The following is a 10,017-nucleotide window of genomic DNA, read 5'->3' on the forward strand; positions in this document are numbered from 1 at the left end:
TGAACAGCGAGACAATACCCTAAATGGCCCGGTGGTGCGAGGGAACGAACAGTCGCGCTTGACTGGACGACGGAAAGTATTGTGTTGCAAACAATAGCCGTGAGGAAAGCAAGAATGCAAAGTGGAAATACAGAGGGGTCAAGGCAGAGAAGATGAGAACTGAAGAAGAACAGGAAGAAGAAGAAGAAAAGAAGGAGGAGGAGGAGGAGAAGGAGAAGATTGAAACGAAGCCAGAGACAGAGAAAAGGTGCACGGAGAACACCGAGTGACCTCCATGTTTGGGGCTGAGGCTCTATAAGACAACTTCTCTTTGGCAGAAATCATTTTAGATCTGCTTTTCTCAACCCAAGGTCTGCTTTACATGAATACTGATATCAACATAAGAAATCTCGAGACAACTGCATTCAAACTGTGCGGGTGGAAGTAATGTAAATAGCAGGAGTGAAATTTATGGATTAAAAATCTTTTCGAACAAAGCATGTTAAACAAAGAACAGATGGAAATAAAATGTATAATGCACAGTAACTATTCATGTTATCTTACAATAAAGGACCTTTACTCCTTGCATGGGATTTTTGTGTGTCCTTCACAAGGACGTCTGAAATTGCACTTCGGTCATAAGAGTGTTATACGAAGAACTAGTGCCAAGACTTGAGATTTCATCAGAGTACCGCATGCAACACATCACAGCAACGTGTTTTGTTTGTTTGTTGTTTTTAGGTCGCGTTGTTCAGGGGCCGCGGAACTGGGGGGGGGGGGGGCTGGGGGGCTGCAGCCCCCCCCCCCCCCCACACACACACACACACTTTTGGTTCGTGGAAAAAAAGGGGAAAAGGAAGAAAAAAGGGGGAAAATTGGGGAAAAAAATCACAACGCCCACTTAAATTTGAATTTCCCAAGATTCCTCCCTTACATAAAGTTCCCGTCTAAGCACCATACATTCCAATCAATAGTTCCCTCATGTACAAGGAAAATATCCCCTTTTGATCAACCTTTTCCTCTCTCAGTTCCCCCGATCATTTTTTTTTTGTGCGGATAATTTCCCGAATATTCCATCAAATATGCGTAAAAACAAGATATCTCAATTTCAACTTTAAAAAGGCAAAAGCTCCCTCGTACGGGAAGGGTGGGGATAGCACTCTCACACGCTTTCTCCCAGGTTGCCCCCCCCCCCCCCCCCCGGCCCCCCTCCCTCGGCCCCCCTCCCCCCGCCCAGTGCATACAAGTAGACGATGGCTACACTTTGAGTTCTCCAAATATATGCCACAAAATGTGTGCACCAAAACGTTGACTGCAATCAGAAAATGGTGAGACTCTCCCTCACGTAGGAGGGGGAATAGCCCTGGCTTGTCCCCTCCCATATCCTCCTGCTATGTCTCCTCCCAAAGACTTGCACTTCTCTAATTGACACATTTCCAGATATTCCAACAGAAAAGTACCCAACTTGAATTTCAGTTCTAAAATGGAAAAAAAAAACTCCCTCGAATATGGGAGGGGTATATCTTGCCACCCTCCCATTGATTGGTCCCCTCTATATATTGACTTAGTATACTTTGGGGAATGACAATTTCCGAATTTCCCACAAAAAAAGTGCTTCAGACCGCTTTATTTCAATCTTAAAAACACAAAGCTCCGTCGATAGGGAGGGGCATCCCTCTCCCACACCTTCCCCTAAGCTCTACCTCACTAGACTTTGTACATACACAGAGATGATGCATATACTCGGATAAGAGCTAAATTCCGTGATTTTGCTATCAACACTTCCCTGGAGAAAAAAAACCTAATTATTTCCATTATTTTTTTTTGGGGGGGGGGGAGCTCGAAAAAATTCCAAGTATTGCACCAAAAGTTTGCACCAGATCGCTGAATTTAAGGTCTGAAAATGTAAAAACACCTGAAAATAGCAATTATGGTACTGACAAAAACATTTTTTAAAATCATCATCAATATACACCATTATTTTCACCATACAATACAATACAATACAATACAATACAATACAATACAATACAATACAATACAATACAATACAATACAATCGGATCATTTATATAGCGCTCTTACACAGTTAATGACTAGGTTTCACAGCACTTCACAACAAAATTCAGTCACAGATAAGCAATAAAAAGAAAAGTCTTAAGATTCTTCTTGAAGTCATCAAGGGATGGGGAAATGCGGACGAACCGCGTAGATTGTTCCACAATCGCGGTGCAGCGGCTGCCACAAAATCAGGGCCCCCGCTCGGCTGCTTGGTTTCGGCTGTTATACATGTAGTAGCAGTTGGAGTATGGCATCATCATCCTTATTATCATCGTACATATATATATATTTTTTTCAAACCATTATCACCAACGTCATACGTAAAAAATAAAAATACGATTTGTGTTTGGAACAAAAACATTTTCAAACATGTCAGTCTGATGATTCGCATGAAACTTTATCGAACATTATTTATCAATCAATACAAGTTTGTCGTTGCCTATTTTTTTTTTTTACACACACGCACACACATAAAATATATGTATAGATAAGGCGGTTTCTTGACATATCATTTTCATAATTATCTATTATGTTTATAGATCTGAATAAAACAATGTCTAGAATTTTGAATGCAGATTAGGCCTATACCATTGGTTTGTAAGTCATAATTTGGTCAAATGTTCATTTGAAATTCCAGCGAGAAAACTATCACAGGCTCATTCCTGATTTGGGAATCGTTTTCAATGAATATATTAAAAAAAAAGATAACACATTTTTAGTGTGTGTGTGTGTGTGTGTGTGTGTGTGTGTGTGTGTGTGAAAGAGTACTTTTCTCACTTTTTGGTGGGGGTCATTTTTGATGATTTATTTATGTGATTTGCAAATGTTAAATCATGGAAAAACTAAATACCCAGTTGGGGTCATTTTTTTTAAAGGAATATTTACTTTAATTGGAAAACATCACTCACTACACGAAAATGTAATATGTTCCTGGAGCTTCATGCTCGTATGCACGTAGTCTAGCGGGCGACGTAATTTCAGCCTAAATCAGTGATTGGCAGTCAATAGAGGGCGCGACGATGTGGAAGTCAAGTTGGCTAAAAATCCGTCTAGTAAGAAACCTCCGAATAGAGGCGTGGAACCGGGTGTGGCAAGACAGTTGTCAGTCGTCAACTCTCGAAGTTTTATTGGCTGAGCATCGGATGTCAATCAAAACACGTCGCAGAGCCCGAAGAAATGCTAGTCTACTCTCCTAGGTATACTACAGATAATCTTTCAATAAAAATACAGTTTGCCTGTCTCTTTCAGCTTACTACAGTATTTTTTCACTCTTCTCTATTCTTTTTAAGGTGTATTACATCTTACCTTACTTCAAATAGAAAAGAATTATGGTAATCAGTGCAACTGACATCAGTTGTAAATCTATGAGGGTTTTACACGTGGAAACTACTCCCAAATTACTGCCGAATGCAAACCTGCAATTAATGGAGTAAAGTCTACTTGATATTTACTTCAATTGTACGTTTCGGAAATGTATATGATATCACCACTCCCCTTTGTTATTTTTAACTTTGAGTTACCATATATTTTTGTATTAAACTTTGAATGATATTTGCTTAACATGAATAAAGCTGCCGTCAATACATCAACCCCTATATCGGAGCACCGTAGACTTTAGACAGGCATTTTCTGTCGCGTTCACGCGTGATCACACTGTCACGGAAGAACTCGTCCGCGGTAACACGGGCGTCCAAGGGGAAAACAAAGAGGAGCTGCGACACAAAAAGATTCCTGCAAAGCCAAAAGCCCAGGGGAAATATGGTGCATTCTTTGCAATCACGAAATTGCGAGATGCCATCTATGTGGTCCTGGCAACAAGTAATGATAAACCAATTCTGATTCACATTTCATTACAAATGCATATGAGGACATCTTTGTGGCCATTCTGTATGCATATGTATGGCTAAATTGAGTATCATCAACAAGCGAACAACTGTGGCAAAATACACATACAAACACGCACGCACACATACACACACACACAAGACGTATTACGCAACTGAGGCACAACATGCAAGAGTTGTGTCCATGTCCAAATCGCTAGAAGTGACACGTGCGGCTCTGCTATAGTCTTGTACCATTGTGGTTGTTAAAATAACATTCACTTGATTCGACCTGTCAGAAATGAATTACACTCGTATTTTCTGACAAGATTTCAGAAATGATTATATTCCTTCATGTCCTTTCTGGGATTCATCGCCCAAGGATCGTTAATCTGATAATAGAATCAGGTTCGTTATTCCGAAAACGAAATATTCTTCTTTTAGTTACAAAATACGTCGATGTGACAGCAATGATAAAAAGGTTGAATATTATGCAGTAAAAATTGAATTAAAACACGCACACGTATTCATGCCTACACACGTGCACACACACGCATTGACACACACAAAGACAAGTATAATGACAAACATACACAAACTAAAAAGGTCAAAAATAAAGCACTCGTATATGATTGTGCTGATAATCCCCTTTGAAATACGGCCCAAATCATAGATCAGCCCCTTCCCACTCCCATAACTCAAATGCATCAGACATGCAGTTGTAAACCAAGGATGACAGAAAAAGGCAGCAACGGTGACGAAATTAAATCAGCCCACAATGTGCTTAGCTAATACCTCAACTTATTTTCCACTTTGCTTAGAGTAGCACGCTTCTGAATGTGGTTTATCAAGACGTTTTGTCCAAGACACACTTGCTTTGGATTGCAGGGGTCAAATACCTCAGACAGTTGTAAATAAGGGGTGACGAAAGAAGGCGGCAACGGTAACGAAATCGATTCAGCCACAATATTTTTAAATAATCCATCAACTCGTAATTCAACATTGCTGAGAGTTGCATGCTTCTCAACGAGCCAAATCAAGACATTTCATCCAAGAGACGTGCCCTTTGGATTAGAGGCTCAAATACTTAAAGACGTTGTAAATACAGGATGACGAAATATGGCAGCAGGGTGACAAAATTGATTCAGCCAACAATATGCTTAGCGAAGACATCAAATCATTCTGCAACTTTGATTAGAATTGTATGCTTCTCAATGTGCTGTATCAAGAATATCTCTCCAAGTGGCATGAGCTTTGAATTAGAGGGCTGAAATGCATCAGACAAATATACAGAAAGGGTGACGAAAAAAGGCAGCAACGGTGACAAAATCGAATCAACCTACAATGTGCTATGGTAATACAGTATCATACCAATTTGCTAAGGGTTACATGCCTCTCAATGTACTATATCAAAAATATTCTTTTTCAGGATACATGTGGTTTCGATTAGAGGGCTAATATACTGTACATGAGGAGGTTGTAAATAAAGGGCGAAGAAAAGGAGAACGCTGACGAAATCGATTCAGGCAACAATACGCTTGAATAATACATCACATCGTTTTACGACTATGATCGGAGTTGCATGCTTCTCAGTGTGCTTTACAGTGCATCAAGAAGTTTTCCCCCAGTGACGTGTGCTTTGCATTCTAGGGCTCAAATACATGTACATGAAACTAATTGTACATGAAGGGTGGTGAAATAAGGCAGCAACGGTGTCTAAATCGATTCAGTCCACGATATGATTAGCTAATACGTCGAATTGTTCATTTTGTTCAGAGTTGCATGTATCCCAATGAGCTTTTGATATGGGGGATCAAATGCATCAGAAAGTTGTACATAAAGGATGAAGATAAGGCAGCAACTGTGAGAAAATTTAACTAATCCGAAATGTGGTTAGGTAATATATCAACTCGTCATACCACTTTGTTGGGAGTTGCATGGTTCTCATTGTGCTACAGCAAGACGTCTTCTCCAAGAGGTATGTGCTTTAGATTAGAGGGCTCAATTGTATCAGGAAGATGAAAATAAAGAGTGACGAAAACAGACAGCAACGGTGACGACATCGATTTGGACCAAAATTTACTCTAGTACTACTCTTTATACCTTTCTACAGAGAGCCGAATGGTTCGTATCATGCTTTATCAAGGCGTTTTTATCCAAGACGAATGTACTTTGGATTACAGGGCTGCATGCTTCTCAATGTGCTATATCAAGAAATTTATAAAAGAGACGTGTTTATATTAGAGGGGTCGAAAATACATGATGAGGTTGTAAATAAAGGGTGACGAAAAAGGCAATCAGGGTGACGGAAGCAAACAATGTGTCTAAATGATGCTTCAAATTGTTATACCAAATTACTTAGTGTTCCATTCTTCTCAATGTGCTACATCAAGACATTTTCTCCCAGAGACATGATCTTTGCATTCGAGGTCTTGAATACATGATGCCGTTGTACACGAAGGGTTACGAAAAAGGCGACAACGGCGACGAAATCGATTTAGTCCTGGATATGATTAGCTAATTCATCAAATTGTTATACCATTTTTTTTTACAGAATTGTATATCACAATGTACTTTATCAATATTTTTTTCAAGTGGCATGAGCTTTGGATTAGACAACTGAAATGCATCAGAAAGTTGTACGTAAAGGTTGACGAAAAATTCACCAACTTTGACGAAATCAAATGAGATCAAAATGTGGTTACGTGATATATCAGCTCGTCACGCCACTTGCTTGGGAGTTGCATGGTTCTCAGTTTGCTAAATCAATACGTTTTATCCAAGAGACGTATGCTTTGGATTAGAGGGCTTAAATGTATAAGACAGTTGTAAATAAATAGTGACAAAAACAGGCAGCAACAGTGACGAAATCGAATCAGCCCACATTTTGCTCAAGCAATAAGTCAACTCGTCGTATCACTTTATTGAGATATGCATGCTTCTCAATGTGCTTTGTCGAGATGTTATATCCAAGAGATGTATCCTTTGGATTACAGGGATCAAATGCATCAGCCATTTGTAGATAAATGGTGACGGAAACAGGCAACAGCGGTGACGGAATCGAATCAGCCCACATTTTGCTCAAGTAATAAATAAATAAACTCGTCATATCACTTTACTGAGAGCTGTGTGCTTCTTATTGTGCTTTATGAAGACATTTTATTCAAGGCATGTGGGCTTGGATTAGAGGGTTCAAACGCATCAGATAGTTGTAAATAACGAGTGACGAAAACAGGCAGCAGCGGTGACGGAATCGAATCAGCCAACAATATTCTTTATTACTTGTACATCAACTCGTTATGCCGCTTTACTGAGACTTGTATACTTCTCAACGTGCGATATCAAGACGTTATATCAAAGAGAAAAGTGTTTTGGAATATATGGCTCAAGTATATCAAAGAGTTGACAGACAGGGGAAAACCCCACAACGAAGAGCTGTAAGGTTCATATGCAGTGACTACATTTTCCGCGATCCAGACTGTACAACGTGCATGAGGGAGAAACTGAACTTGCCAACTCTTACCTTGGGATGCCAGATCCGGAGATTAAAATCATTCTTCAAAGTGGTAGAGGGGTTGGTCCCAGCCCTACATTCTGAAACTGTTTTCACTAAAGTAAGACCCAAGCGAACTATTACAGCAAAGAAATATAAAGAATGTAACGTAAGAAAAAAATGTCGAAAATTACGTTATAAATCAAACTAAATGTTACACAGTAAGGCACTGTAACACATCAGTATACCGACCGAGTTTCACTCTTTTTTTCTTTTGTGAAACCGATCCTGGTTTGGAATTAACTTCCAGCTGAAGTCGTTAACAGTATAGGAGGTTTTCAAAGCAAAGATGGAGCAAGTCTTCTTCACTTTGACTACCAACGCTCCCAACGTGCCCTCTCTCACCCGGTGCCTTATAACGCAAGGTCCTGCACCGTACTACATCCAGAACCAGACAGGATGACGAAAAAAGGCAGTAACGGTGATGAAATTTAATCAAGCCCCGAAGTGTAGGTAATGCATCAACTCGTAATATCACTTTGCTGAGAGTTGCAGGCTTCCAAATGCTCTAAATCAATGTTTTTTTCCAAGAGACAAGTGTTCTAGATTATAGGCTCAAATACATGATGACGAAGTGAATAAAGGGTGACGAAAAAGGGCAACAGCGGTGACGAAATGGATTAAACCAACAATATGCTAAAATATTACATCAAATCGTTACACCAAGTCGTTTAGACAGACATGATTCTCAATGAACTATTTCAAAACGTTTTTGTCGCAGAGATATATGCTTTGCATTCGAGTTCTTCAAGGACAAGTTCACCTTACTAGACATGTGGATTGAGTGAATGCATTTATATTTATGCATAATATTATTTAAGCATATTGTTGCCTCAGTCGATTTTGTTACCTCTGCTGCTTATTTTCGTCACGCTTTATTTGCACCTCATCATGTAGTATAGCCTCTAATCCACAGCACATGTCTCTTGGAGAAAACGTCTTGATATAGCGTATTGGAAACCAGGCACCTCTCAGCAAAATGATACAACGATTTGATGTATTACCCAACCTCATTGATTCATTGATAAACACTGCAATTTTGTCACTGTTGCCTCTCATTTTCGTCACCCTATAGGTCTATGTACAACTGTTTCATGTATTTAAAGGACAAGATCACCTTCATAGACATGAGGGATCAGTGAATGCAACAATATTAGTAGAACACATCAGAGAACATTTGAGGAAAACTTGACAATCCGTTTAACAGTTATGAATTTGTAAATTATCTGCACAATCACTGCTACATGAGGAGACTATGATGTCATATGCATAGAACCATAATTATGACGAAAATAATAAGAGAATTTCATAAAACTTCGCTTCTTGAATAAAGTGCATATTTTCTGGACTTGTTACTGACGTATGTTATATGAGTAACACTATCCCCCTCGCCTCTGAAATAGAGAAGTCGATTGTTCTTTTGTTATGCGAGAAAAGTGGAAATATGTTTGATTTTCTTCATACTTTTTTGTATTGTTGTACACATGTGACATCACAAGCCATAGTAGTCTTGTCATCCAGCCATGACTGAGCAATAACTTCAAAAATTCATAACTTTTGAACGGATTGTCCGGTTTTCCTCAAATTATCACTAATGTGCTCTGCTAATATTGCTGCATTCACTTAACCCACATGTCTATGAAGGTGAACTTGTCCTTTAAATACATGAGACAGTTGTACATATAGGGTGACGAAAATGAGAGGCAACAGTGACAAAATCGATTCAGCCCACAATATGCTTAAATGATCCACTAAATCGTTATGTATAAAAGTTTTCTCCAAATTACAAATGCTTTGGATTTGAAGGACACGCATGAGATAGTTGTAAATAAAGGATGGCCAAAAAGGCGGCACGGTGACGGAATTGATTCAGCCAACATTATGCAAAAACTAAGCATCAAATCACTATGTAACTTTTTGGAGAGCTACATGCTTCTCAATGTGCTACAAGAAGTTTTCACCCAGAGATATATATTATGCTTTGCATTCGAGAGATCCAAAACATGAGAAAGTTGTATATAAAGGGTGACGAAAGAGGCAACTACCGTGAAGAAATCGATTCAGCAAACGATATGCTTACATGCATCGAATTATTATATCACAGTATTTAGAGGTGCATGGATCTCAGTGAGCGTGTCAAGAATTATTCTCAAAGTGACATGTGCTTTAGATAAGACGACTCAAGGGCATAGGACCGTTGTACATAAAAGGTTACGAAAAACGCAGCAACAGTGACGAAATTGCAGTGTTTATCAATGAATCAATGAGGTTGGGTAATACATCAAACCGTTGTACTGTATCACTTTGCTGAGAGGTGCCTGGTTTCCAATACGCTATATCAAGACTTTTTCTGCAAGAGACATGTGCTGTGGATTAGAGGCTATACTACATGATGAGGTGCAAGTAAAGGGTGACGAAAATAAGCAGCAGAGGTGACGAAATCGATTGAGGCAACAATATGCTTAAATGATAAATCAAATCGTTATACCACTTTGCTGAAAGTAGCATGCTCCTTAGTGTGCTTTAGCAGAAAGTTTTCTCCCAGAGACATGTACTTTACATTTGAGTTCTCAAATTTATCAGTCAGTTGTAAATAGAATA

The sequence above is a fragment of the Diadema antillarum genome, unplaced genomic scaffold (genome assembly GCF_040938485.1).
Source record: "Diadema antillarum isolate AM-2024a unplaced genomic scaffold, OU_Dant_1.0 seq00000016_RagTag, whole genome shotgun sequence".
Lineage (NCBI taxonomy): Eukaryota > Metazoa > Echinodermata > Echinoidea > Diadematoida > Diadematidae > Diadema > Diadema antillarum.